Source organism: Fukomys damarensis, unplaced genomic scaffold (genome assembly GCF_012274545.1).
Source record: "Fukomys damarensis isolate Sample0158 unplaced genomic scaffold, DMR_v1.0_HiC HiC_scaffold_28, whole genome shotgun sequence".
NCBI lineage: Eukaryota > Metazoa > Chordata > Mammalia > Rodentia > Bathyergidae > Fukomys > Fukomys damarensis.
The window spans coordinates 6,241,194-6,249,368 of record NW_022900940.1 but is presented as its reverse complement, the minus strand read 5'-3'; the positions used below and the strand labels follow the sequence as shown (position 1 = coordinate 6,249,368).

Below are 8,175 nucleotides of genomic sequence, written 5' to 3'. Positions count from 1 at the left end.
AAGTTCCCCAGGGCTGCCGGAACAAATGACCACAAAACAAGTGATCTGTCTCATTGTCCTGGAGGCCGGAAGTCAGACATTAGAGAGTCTGTGGGGCTGTTCCTTCTGAGAGCTGGGAGAGAGCCTCTTTCCTAGTGTGACAGTCTTGCTCAGTCCTTGGCTGGTAAATGGGCTTCCTCTTGTTTCTTCACGTTGTTTTTTGTTTTTTCTCATAACTCTGTGGGCCCACATATCCCTTTCTTATAAGGGCACCAGTCCTGCTAGATTAGGGCCACTTTTGTGACCTCCAGTTAAGTTGCTTCTCTCTTTAAAGCTGCTCTCTCCAAATAAGGTCATGTTCTGAGGTACTGCGGGTTAGAACTTCAGCATCTTTTTTGTGGAAGGGACACGATTCAGTTCATAGCACTTGCTTTATGATCTTAAATGTGTTACTTAGTCTCTCTAAGCCCCGCTTTCCTCGCCTATGAAATGAGGACTGTGAAAAGGAGAAAATGTGCCCTATGGATGCTAGAGACTTCGTGCAAGGCTTGGTTCCACTGACCAACTGTGCAACCTTGGAGACGTTCCTTAGTCTCTCTGCATTAGTTTTCAGCTGCTACAAGCAGACTACCCTCAAGCTTAGTGGCATCAACAATCATATGTGTTGCTCAAAAATCTAGGATTGGAGCAGAGCATGATGAGGAAAGCTCTGCTCTCCTGATAAAGTCTCTCTCTGACGAAGGCTGAGGCAGCTTGGCTGGTCCTGGAGGACACACTTTCAAATTGGCTGCTTCATGTGGCTAGGAAAGAGGTGCTGGCCATGGGCCAGGGACCTTGTGTCTTTTCAACATGGGCAGGAGGTGGGCATCCCAAAGAACTGGGTAGAACCAGGTTGCATTGGATTTTATGACCCTGGCTTGGAAATCACAATGTGTCACTTCTACCATAGTCACAATCCTGTCTCGATGCCAGGGAGGAGACGCAGAATGTGCCTTCTGGGAGGAGGAGAGTCATGCTGGGAGAAGCATATACAGAGCAGAAACAGCATTGTGGCCATTTCTGGAAAACTCACATCTCACCCTCTAATGTCCTGTACGTGGAGAGTTTCAGCTTTACCGGGCCATGAGGGAGGCCTTTACACACGCCTTACTGATTTAATACAGTCAGTGATGCTGCTGATGCAGTTGTTACCCCATTTCACAGGAGGGCAAACTGAGGTTCATTGCTTACTTGCTCATGGTCACCTAGCAGGGGCAGTAATAGATTCACGGCATCCAGAGCCTTTGTTCCTCAGGTGGATATCACCAGTCACTGCTGTCCAGAAGTTCCTGCTTTCCTTCCTTCTTCCTGCCCACTGGTGGCCCCTGACTTTGGGACTTACTGTGTCCTTGGCCTTGTAAGTCCTACTTGACTTTCTCAATGAGAGGCACCAGCTTCTGGTGTGGTTCTCTGAAACAGACGGCACATGATAGCCTGAAGAAGAGGCACTTACAGGAAAAGTTCTCTGTTTAGGAGCTCTCTGTTGTACTCAGATTTGTGGGCCAGAAGCATTGTTTCCATGGGAAAAGTGTCCGCAGTCCATTCCACTGTTCCAGACATTTCTGGAAATTTCTGGAAATGTAATTGGAAACCACCTCTCCCAACAACTCCACCTGGGTGCATTGGTAGTAGATGTGTGCGGGCCGGTGGGGCCCATGTTTAGATACAGGGTTTGGGGTCTGATGAAGGGGCTGAGTCCTGATTCTGGTAGTCACAGGACACCAGTTCAGAATCAGGGTACCAAGAGATAACAGTCACCACAACCTCATTGTACAGAGGAAGAGCTGAAGGTTTACAGTGGTGCATCAGGCATCAGGGCCATAGGAGGAGGAAGGGAAGGGACACAGAACGGGCTCTTGAGAAGGGAAACTTTTCATCTAAGCTCCTCTGCTCACAGCTGAGGCTGCGGATAGCCTTGAATGGAATAACGGCAAGGATTGACTGGCGAGAGAACCCAATTCCTTCTTAGCTCTGCACTGGCTGGTGGGTGGGGGAGAATGGAACAATTGTGTTGCTAAAGGACAGGTCAGGATCCCCGGGGACCTTGCTTGGCCAAAATCTTGGCTTGCATCTCACTGACTGTTGTGTCACCAGAAAAACCATTTGCCCTCCCGAGGCTGAATTCCCCCCACAGAAGGAGGTGAAGGAAGCAACTATACAGGGGCCTTGCAGGTTTGAAGAGTACGCTCTGAGGGTGGGGTGGTTTGCACAGGGTCTGGCGTGTGTGGGAGACAGTGTGGATGTGTCTTTTTATTCATGTCTGCTGCCTCCCTGACACCTGATATTGAGGTATTATCCCAGGCTTGCCACGTGGGATTGCTCCAGACAGAATGACGATTCTCATGACCTAGAGATGGAAACAGAGGCTCACGGGAACTGACTGTGCTCACACAAAGGCCGGCGTGCAAGGGGGGCCCGTGGGATCCATGAATGAACAAATGAACGAGGCCTTTCTGGGTTGGGCTGGGTTCCCTCAGTGGTGTACGTGGGAGGTGACCCCAGGAACACTGGCTGTGTGGAGGACACGTTAGTGGTTAGTGCTCAGTCTCCCTGGGAGCCCTGGAGACAGTGTGGTGTCCTGAGCAGGTCCCAGCTGTGACGTGAGCATGCTGGCTGGTCCTTGACCTCAGCTCCCGGGTGTAACCACTGCAGCTCCCCTGTGGCCTGACACACACAAGGTGCCCATGGACAGGAGGTGCCAGGGCTTCCCTGGAAGGCTCTGGGCATTCAGGAGCAGAGCACGAGGAGGCTCAGTTTGGGCTTCAAGCATGCCTCGAGTCTGGCTGTTCTTCCAGGGCAAACCCCGGTTCTGAAAGCCATCTGCCTGTGGCTTTCCTCCCCATCCACACACTCTGAGGCCTTGGTGAACTATGGGTCTCTGTATGGAGCGAATCTTTCTCTCCCTGTCTCTCCTCTCACTTGGTGTCCCCGAGCCCCGACAGCAGAGACATACACCTCCCCAGAGGGCAGCAGCTTGCTGAGAGATGGTGGGCATGTCTGGGGGAGCTGCTTTATACCAGGGCGCATAAACACTTTGGGAAAAGGAAGCAGGGAGAGGTCTCTATCTAGGTTCCTGGAGGCTGGCACAAGGACACTGGCCTGTTATTTGCCCACCCTATTCCTTCCTGCAGCCCCGGGTCAGTCTTTGGAGGAAGTAGCTGCAGATAGAAGCTACAGCACCCCCGTCTTGCCTCCCTTGCACAGAGGAGACTGACATTTACCCTGCTTAGGCTTGGACCCTAAGCTTGGCGTGTCACGTTCTGGCAAGAGCTGGGAATTTTCCCTGGTCATTCTGCTTCTGTGCAGCGGGGGCTATTCTTGGTTCCTACCTCCCAGGGCTGATGGAAGGAGACTTCATCGTGGGTACATTCCTCAGTGTGGAAGCAGAGTCTCCCCACGTTGGCTAGAGTCTGGGGCTTTCCTGGATATATTCCTGGTGGATTATGGGAGTCATGCATGCTGTCGTCCTAGACTTAGGGATCCATGATCCTGGCACTGTGGGCACAGCTAAGAGCCTCTCTAGACCCTGCAGGCAGTGAGCAGTGACAGAAGGGGTGCAGAGGTCAGTGGGGCCTGTTATAGGAGACACCCCTGGGAACACCCAGCAACCCGAGAGAAGCAGGCAGGAATGCATGGTACTAAGTGGTGTGAGCAGTAGAGGAGCCCAAAACATTAGCTGTCTTTATGTACAATAATAGCTAGCTAGAACCCGGGCATGGTGGGGCATGCCTGTAACCCAGTACTCTAGAGGCTGAGGCAGGAAGATCACAAGTTTAGCAACACTTAGACAGAACTGCCTCAAAATAAAAAAAGCTGGGGATGTAGCTCAGTGAGAAAGCCCTGAGTTCCAGGTTCAGTGCAAACACACACACACACACACACACACACACACACACACACACACTTCCCCCACCCCGAACACCCTGTAACTAGCGTTGGTGAAGTTTCTACTGTGTGCCTGGCTCCATGTTGACTGTTTGCCACTGAAACCCACATTTCATCCTCGTAGCAGTGAAAGGAGGTAGGAACAAGTTCCATCCTCATTTTAAAAATGAAGAGACTGGGTTGGGGATTTACCTCAGTGGTGCCAGCACCTATCTTAGAAGCGCAAGGTCCTGAGTTTGATCCCCAGTATATAAAACACACAGACACACAGACACACACACAGACACACACACACAAAACAACAACAACAACAACAAGTGAGGAGACTGAGATGCAGAAGGGCAAAGCCAAACCTTAGGGGCACATAGCTAAAAAGTGACAAAGGTGGGATTGGAATCCAAGTCTAGGTGTTTTCTGATTCTGGACCTTAACTGGGACCACAATAAAAAGAAAGTCCCCCTCGATTCAGGGCAGGAGTAAGAAAAGTACCCTGAGAGGCCAGCTGAGCACGCAGATGGAAGGGGCCTGCAAAGGTGGTGCAGGCCCTGCTCCAGGTTAAAAAGTGACCCAGAATGTCAAGGTGGTGACAGCAGAGCAGGACATCCAACTCAGGGGCCCAGGCAGCTGCTCAGGCCCACGCCCTGAGGTCCGCAATGGTTCCCCAGCTTTGTAGCTTTGTGTAGAGGGGGTCCTGGTCCTGGGTTTGAGCCCTGCTTCCCAGCTTCCTAGCTGATGACCTTGAACCATTTGTGGCGTCCCCAGGAGCCTCAGTTTTCTCATCTGCACAATGGAGTATCGTGGTAGATGAAGTGGGGCGCAGAGCCTGCCTTGCAGTACCTGTGACAGCAACCGTAAGAGCTATTTGCCCTACTGCCCCAGCGGCCAGGTGCAGACCTCAGGGAGCAGCAGGTCCCAGCTGTGCTCAGCCCAGCCAGGATCTCAGAGGCGGCAGCCTCCCCATGCTGGCCACCCCTCCTCCCCTCCCATCCCCCAGGCTTTTAATGAATTTAGTATTTTCATCAAATCACTCTTCCTACAACACAGGGCCTGGGGAAGCTAAAAATAGCTCCCTGAGTCACATGATGGCTCCAAATGCGGAGGCTCCCAGCAAAGGTACAAGTGCGACTCCCTGTTTCCTAGGAAATGGGAGTCATTGTGATGCCTGACGCCAGGCTGCCGCCCACGCAGCTGGGCAGCTTGCAGAGGCACATTGTTTCCTGTGACATCCTGCGTGTGACCTGGGATGGGGGAGGGCAACAGCATCCGGAACTGCAGATCTGTGGCCCGGTGCCCTGGGGTCTGACTCTCAGGAGTGAGGGCACCTGCAGGTAGATACTCTGTCCCCATCCCAGGGCCAGGCCCAAGCAGGACACTGTCAGCCTGGACTCCCCGAAGCTATAGGTATCATATGCAGAGGGCAGCGGATCTGTTGACAAACTGCCCCGGGGAAACCTTGCGGGCCTAGCCCAGCCCACCTGGGGCAGAGGGTGACCCCCTGCACACCCTCTGCCAGAGCTTGAGGCCACCTGGAGGACTGGTGAACTCCCTGGGTAAGGCTGGACTCGCCCCGCCAGCAGGACTGGACCCAAGACTTTGCATTTCTAGCCCTTCACCATGCTGACCTTTCCCCCAGACCCTCTCTTCCCCTCTCCTCTCACACCTCTTCTCGAAGCAACTCTAAATGACTTTCAGTCTCTCCACATCTTGGACCTGTGCTGGAGAATCCTGGCACCTGGGCTTGCTCTAGGCCTTGCTTCGGGACTTCCCTCCATCCTGCTTCCCACTTGGCCAACAACTGCTACTTAGATGTGGTGGCTTCAGAGTCACTAACCACAGATGCCTCGCCTGCCACATTCTGTCTCCTTAGCACTGTTACTGGCCCTGTTTTGCAGATGAGAAAAATGACCTTCAGAAGGAAAGTTACAGCCCCAAGGCCCAGGACTAGAACCCTGGACTGGGATTTAAAGCGACCTGGACGTTGAACCCACAGTTGAGTTGCATGCAGCTCACCTATTGACCCCGCCCCCGGGAAGCCTCCTCTGAAGCCTTATACATCTGGGGGCTCCCCTACAGTCTGTATGCTTTAGTGAAAAACAGGCATCTGTTGACAAGCGTGTTGTCTTGCTTAGATACGGTGTCATTTAGGGCATGGACTGTGTTCTTTTTTGGTGAGTACCGGGGATTGAATTCAGGTCCCTTACACCAGCAAGGCAGGCAGCAGAACCACTGAGCTAAACCCCCGGCCCCATGGACTGTGTTCTAATCATAGCAAGAACAGGATCTAGCACTAGTTAATATTCAGTAAATCAGCTTTCTGGACGACTGTCTAAATAATCCACCCACCCACCAGCCCATTCATCCATCTATCACCCATCCATCTATATGGCTACTCAAATGTTTGTTGAATGAATGAATAACCAAACGGTCGGTATCTGATCACTGTTAAGTGAATACATAAACACCTGGTCATCATTGCTGAATGGATGAATATTAAGTTCTCTATACATGCAGGTTGGCTGAGTGAATGAATGAATGTCAGCTACTAATAAATGCTATGTGGGTAAATTAATGAATACACAGATAGCTAGTAGGTGCTCATTAAGCGTTGATTGCCTGGCTAGGAGAATGGATGGGTAGGCTGGTGGAGGATGGATGGGTTAGACTGGGGAGGGAGTGAGTGGACAGACGCATGGGTAGGATGGTATACAGATGGACGGATGGGTAAACAGCCGTGGATAAGTATGTGGGAGGTGGATGGGGGTGAGTACGTTGGTGTGTATATGGATGGATGGAAGAAGAGATGGAGGGAGGGTGGGGGAGTTGGTGAGCGAGCGCATGCGTAGGTAGGTGTATAGCCGGATAGATGGGTGAATAGGTGGAGATGCGGGGTGGGGAGGTGGGTGCATGTGGGTAGGGGGTAGACTGGTGCATGGATGGACGGATGGTGAGCAGAAGGAGGTGATGAATGGCTCGATGGATGGACAGACAAGTGTGTGCTGGCGGCTGAGTGAGAGGCAGACCCGTCACTGTGATATTGTTAGCGGTAGAGGATGTTAGCTGCTAGAGGAGAGGCACTGTATGATGCCACTTCTGCCAGACAGATGACACAGGATGAGTTATTCCAGGATCCCCCGGTACACAGAGTCTGCAGCCAGCAGGGCAACCGGATGCTTCTCTGGGCCACCAGCACTGACTGGGGAAAGCAGATGGATGATGCATGGGGAGCATCGGGAGGGGGTGTGGAGCTGTTTTAAATGTCAGGATGTCACCCAGCTGCGAGATTGGGGCTTGGCGTCTGTCATGTTCCCGAAGCACTTGTTTTAATGACTAATTATTTTCCCTCTTCTGACATGGCTCCTTGCAAGGGGAGCAGGGTAGCTTGGCCAGAAGCCTGCGACCTGCGCTCAGCAATTGATTTCACAAACAAGCCAGGAGGGAGTTAACCCCGACCTGCCAGGTGCAGAGCAGAATCTGGAGGCCCAGCCAGGTGCTTCTCAGCTGGGTGTCCCTGCCAGGGCTGGCTGGCACCTGCAAAGAATCCAGAAGAATTAGATCAAACCCCAGGAGGACATCTAAAGACTTGGAGAAAGGCAAGAAGTTCGCTTAAATTTTTTTATTTGTTTCTATTTTTATGAGCCATAGTCTAACTGTGTAGTCCAGGCTGGCTTTGAACTCACTATGTAGCCCAGGCTGGTCTTGAACTCACAGCTTGCCTCCTGCCTCAGCCTCCCAAGTGCCAGGAAGACAAGTATGTGCCACCAGGCCCAGCGAAAAGTTACTTTATTTTAATCTACATGGCATGATTAAGCATTTTAAAGAGTATTTACTATGTTTGGGACATTGTATAACTGTTTCCTTGGAATTATCTCCTTCATTCTAGGAGTAGCCCCTTGAAGGACTCTGTTTTCATAGTCCTCGTTTTAGAGACGTGAACACTGAGGAACAGAAATCAAATTGTAGAGATTTTACTACATGTGCTTTGATGTAGTACTTCTTTCAAGAGGTCAAGCCTGATTCCCTTTCTATGGTACACGGGCTGAGCTTAGTGACTTGTCCCAGCAATTAGAATGAGGTGGAGGTGGCACATTTGATCTCTGTCACAACATGACACAGCTTCCACCTGGCTCTGTCTCTCTGGTGGTAGCTTTGGAGCCCTGAGCCTCCAGGAAGGAGGTTAGACTGGACCACCATACTGGGGAGATGAGAGAAAGAGAGATAGAGAGATAGAGAGAGAGAGAGAGAGAGAGAGAGAGAGAGAGAGAGAGAGAGAGA

At 51.7% G+C, this 8,175-nt stretch overlaps 1 long non-coding RNA gene across 2 annotated transcripts; it reads left to right on the top strand.

The window, feature by feature from the left end:
- The first annotated feature begins 5,094 nt into the window (after positions 1-5,094).
- On the top strand, positions 5,095-7,510 carry LOC104866145. Of its 2 annotated transcripts, none has more exons than XR_002025542.2 (3): positions 5,095-5,231; positions 5,796-6,071; positions 7,277-7,510. It is a non-coding gene; the product is annotated as an uncharacterized LOC104866145 (long non-coding RNA). The 2 variants fall into 2 exon arrangements; XR_781353.3 differs by having other exon boundaries at positions 7,269-7,510.
- The last annotated feature ends 665 nt before the right edge of the window (positions 7,511-8,175 follow it).